This window comes from Oncorhynchus kisutch, linkage group LG5 (genome assembly GCF_002021735.2).
Source record: "Oncorhynchus kisutch isolate 150728-3 linkage group LG5, Okis_V2, whole genome shotgun sequence".
NCBI classification, from domain to species: domain Eukaryota; kingdom Metazoa; phylum Chordata; class Actinopteri; order Salmoniformes; family Salmonidae; genus Oncorhynchus; species Oncorhynchus kisutch.
This window is the reverse complement of record NC_034178.2, coordinates 4,491,055-4,495,997: the sequence shown is the minus strand read 5'-3', so window position 1 is coordinate 4,495,997 and position 4,943 is coordinate 4,491,055.

The following is a 4,943-nucleotide window of genomic DNA, read 5'->3' as shown; positions in this document are numbered from 1 at the left end:
ATCTACAGTACTACTGCCAAGGGATGAGCCCTTTCTCTTTCTCTCTCTCGCTCTCCCCATCTTTCTCTCACCACATGTTTGTTCTAATATCTCTCCTTGTCCTGAATGAAGCACTCGTTAGCCCTGGGACACTCTTCAGTGGCTGCCTGCTCAGCACTGAGAGGATGGGGAGGACAGGGGGAAGGGAGGGATGGGGAGGACAGAGGGAAGGGAGGGATGGTGAGGACAAGGAGGAAGGGAGGGATGGGGAGGACAGGAGGAAGGGAGGGATGGTGAGGAAGGGAGGGATGGTGAGGACAGGAGGAAGGGAGGGATGGTGAGGAAGGGAGGGATGGTGAGGACAGGAGGAAGGGAGGGATGGGGAGGACAGGAGGAAGAGAGGGATGGTGAGGAAGGGAGGGATGGTGAGGACAGGAGGAAGAGAGGGATGGGGAGGACAGGAGGAAGGGAGGGATGGTGAGGAAGGGAGGGATGGTGAGGACAGGAGGAAGGGAGGGATGGGGAGGACAGGAGGAAGGGAGGGATGGTGAGGACAGGAGGAAGGGAGGGATGGGGAGGACAGGAGGAAGGGAGGGATGGGGAGGACAGGAGGAAGGGAGGGATGGTGAGGACAGGAGGAAGGGAGGGATGGGGAGGACAGGAGGAAGGGAGGGATGGGGAGGACAGGAGAAAGGGAGGGATGGGGAGGACAGGAGGAAGGGAGGGATGGTGAGGACAGGAGGAAGGGAGGGATGGGGATGGGGAGGACAGGAGGAAGCGAGGGATGGGGAGGACAGGAGGAAGGGAGGGATGGGGGAGGACAGGAGGAAGGGAGGGATGGTGAGGACAGGAGGAAGGGAGGGATGGGGCAGGACAGGGGGAGGGAGGGATGGTGAGGACAGGAGGAAGGGAGGGATGGGAGTGCACAGGAGGAAGGGAGGGGTGGGGAGGACCAGAGGAAGGGAGGGATGGTGAGGAAGGGAGGGATGGTGAGGACAGGAGGAAGGGAAGGATGGTGAGGAAGGGAGGGATGGTGAGGACAGGAGGAAGGGAGGTATGGTGAGGAAGGGGGATGGTGAGGACAGGAGGAAGGGAGGGATGGTGAGGACAGGGGGAAAGGAGGAATGGTGAGGACAGGAGGAAGGGAGGGATGGTGAGGACAGGAGGAAGGGAGGGATGGGGAGGACAGGAGGAAGGGAGGGATGGTGAGGAAGGAGGGATGGTGAGGACAGGAGAAGGGAGGGATGGGGAGGACGGAGAAGGGATGGTGAGGACAGGAGGAGGGAGGGATGGGAGGAACAGGAGGAAGGGAGGGATGGGGAGGACAGGAGGAAGGGAGGGATGGGAGGACAGGAGGAAGGGAGGGATGGGGAGGACAGGAGGAAGGGAGGGATGGGGAGGACAGGAGGAAGGGAGGGATGGGGAGTACAGGAGGAAGGGAGGGATGGGGAGGACAGGAGGAAGGGAGGGATGGGGAGGACAGGAGGAAGGGAGGGATGGTGAGGACAGGAGGAAGGGAAGGGATGGGGAGGACAGGAGGAAGGAGGGGATGGTGAGGACAGGAGGAAGGAGGGATGGTGAGGACAGGAGGATGGGAGGGATGGTGAGGACCAGGAGGCAGGGAGGGATGGGGAGGACAGGAGGAAGGAGGGATGGTGAGGACAGGGAGGAAGGAGGGATGGTGAGGACAGGAGGAAGGGAGGGATGGGGGAGGACAGGAGGAAGGGAGGGATGGTGAGGGACAGGAGGAAGGGAGAGGATGGGGAGGACAGGAGGAGAAGGGAGGGATTGGGGAGGACAGGAGGAAGGGAAGGGATGGGGAGGACAGGAGGAAGGGAGGGATGGTGAGGACAGGAGGAAGGAAGGGATGGGGAGGACAGGGGGAAGGGAGGGATGGTGAGGACAGGAGGAAGGAGGGATGGGGAGGACAGGAGGAGAGGGAGGGATTGGGGAGGACAGGAGGAAGGGAGGGATGGTGAAGGAAGGGAGGGATGGTGAGGAAGGGAGGAGATGGTGAGGACAGGAGGGAAGGGAGGGATGGTGAGGACAGGAGGAAGGGAGGGATGGGGAGGACAGGAGGAAGGGAGGGATGGGGAGGACAGGAGGAAGGGAGGATGGGAGGACAGGAGGAAGGGAGGGATGGTTGAGGACAGGAGGAAGGGAGGGATGGGGAGGACAGGAGGAAGGGAGGGATGGTGAGGACAGGAGGAAGGGAGGGATGGGGAGGACAGGAGGAAGGGAGGGATGGTGAGGAAGGGAGGGATGGTGAGGAAGGGAGGGATGGTGAGGACAGGAGGAAGGGAGGGATGTGAGGACAGGAGGAAGGGAGGGATGGGGAGGACAGGAGGAAGGGAGGGATGGGGAGGACAGGAGGAAGGGAGGGATGGGAGGACAGGAGGAAGGGAGGGATGGTGAGGACAGGAGGAAGGGAGGGATGGGGAGGACAGGGGGAAGGGAGGGATGGTTAGGACAGGAGGAAGGGAGGGATGGGGAGGACAGGAGGAAGGGAGGATGGGAGGACAGGAGGAAAGGAGGAATGGTGAGGACAGGAGGAAGGGAGGGATGGTGAGGACAGGAGGAAGGGAGGGATGGGGAGGACAGGAGGAAGAGAGGCATGGTGAGTAGGGAGGGATGGTGAGGACAGGAGGAAGGGAGGGATGGGGAGGACAGGAGGAAGGGAGGGATGGTGAGGAAGGGAGGGATGGTGAGGACAGGAGGAAGGGAGGGATGGTGAGGAAGGGAGGGATGGTGAGGACAGGAGGAAGGAGGGATGGTGAGGACAGGAGGAAGGGAGGGATGGGAGGACAGGAGAAGGGAGGGATGGTGAGGACAGGAGGAAGGGAGGGATGGGGAGGACAGGAGGAGGAGGGATGGGGAGGACAGGAGGAAGGGAGGGATGGTGAGGACAGGAGGAAGGGAGGGATGGTGAGGAAGGGGGATGGTGAGGACAGGAGGAAGGGAGGGATGGTGAGGACAGGGGGAAAGGAGGAATGGTGAGGACAGGAGGAAGGGAGGGATGGTGAGGACAGGAGGAAGGGAGGGATGGGGAGGACAGGAGGAAGGGAGGGACGGTGAGGAAGGGAGGGATGGTGAGGAAGGGAGGGATGGTGAGGACAGGAGGAAGGGAGGGATGGTGAGGACAGGAGGAAGGGAGGGATGGGGAGGACAGGAGGAAGGGAGGGATGGGGAGGACAGGAGGAAGGGAGGGATGGGGAGGACAGGAGGAAGGGAGGGATGTGAGGACAGGAGGAAGGGAGGGATGGTGAGGACAGGGGAAGGGAGGGATGGTGAGGACAGGAGGAAGGGAGGGATGGGGAGGACAGGAGGAAGGAGGGATGGGAGGACAGGAGGAAGGGAGGGATGGTGAGGAAGGGAGGGCTGGTGAGGAAGAGAGGAAGGATGGTGAGGAAGGGAGGGATGGTGAGGACAGGAGGAAGGGAGGGATGGGAGGAAGGGGGGATGGTGAGGACAGGAGGAAGGGAGGGATGGTGAGGACAGGGGGAAAGGAGGAATGGTGAGGACAGGAGGAAGGGAGGGATGGTGAGGACAGGAGGAAGGGAGGGATGGGGAGGACAGGAGGAAGGGAGGGATGGTGAGGAGGGAGGGAGGTGAGGACAGGAGGAAGGGAGGGATGGGGAGGACAGGAGGAAGGGAGGGATGGTGAGGACAGGAGGAAGGGAGGGATGGGGAGGACAGGAGGAAGGGAGGGATGGGGAGGACAGGAGGAAGGGAGGGATGGTGAGGACAGGAGGAAGGGAGGGATGGGGAGGACAGGAGGAAGGGAGGGATGGGGAGACAGGAGGAAGGAGGGATGGGAGGACAGGAGGAAGGGAGGGATGGGGAGGACAGGAGGAAGGAGGGATGGTGAGGACAGGAGGAAGGAGGGATGGGGAGGACAGGAGGAAGGGAGGATGGGGAGGACAGGAGGAAGGAGGGATGGGGAGGACAGGAGGAAGGAGGGATGGTGAGGACAGGAGGAAGGGAGGGATGGGGAGGACAGGGGGAAGGGAGGGATGGTGAGGACAGGAGGAAGGGAGGGATGGGGAGGACAGGAGGAAGGGAGGGATGGGGGACAGGAGGAAGGGAGGGTGGTGAGGAAGGGAGGGATGGTGAGGACAGGAGGAAGGGAAGGATGGTGAGGAAGGGAGGGATGGTGAGGACAGGAGGAAGGGAGGGATGGTGAGGAAGGGGGGATGGTGAGGACAGGAGGAAGGGAGGGATGGTGAGGACAGGGGGAAAGGAGGGATGGTGAGGACAGGAGGAAGGGAGGGATGGTGAGGACAGGAGGAAGGGAGGGATGGGGAGGACAGGAGGAAGGGAGGGATGGTGAGGAAGGGAGGGATGGTGAGGACAGGAGGAAGGGAGGGATGGGGAGGACAGGAGGAAGGGAGGGATGGTGAGGACAGGAGGAAGGGAGGGATGGGGAGGACAGGAGGAAGGGAGGGATGGGAGGACAGGAGGAAGGGAGGGATGGTGAGGACAGGAGGAAGGGAGGGATGGGAAGGACAGGAGGAAGGAGGGATGGGGAGGACAGGAGGAAGGGAGGGATGGGGAGGACAGGAGGAAGGAGGGATGGGGAGGACAGGAGGAAGGGAGGGATGGTGAGGACAGGAGGAAGGGAGGGATGGGGAGGGACAGAAGGAGGAAGGGAGGATGGGGAGGACAGGAGGAAGGGAGGGATGGTGAGGACAGGAGGATGGGAGGGATGGTGAGGACAGGAGGAAGGGAGGGATGGGGAGGACAGGAGGAAGGGAGGGATGGTGAGGACAGGAGGAAGGGAGGGATGGTGAGGGACAGGAGGGGGAAGGAGGGATGGGGAGGACAGGAGGAAGGGAGGGATGGGGAGGAAGGAGGAAGGGAGGGATGGGGAGGACAGGAGGAAGGGAGGGATGGGGAGGACAGGAGGAAGGGAGGGATGGGGAGGACAGGAGGAAGGGAGGGATGGGTGAGGACAGGAGGAAGGG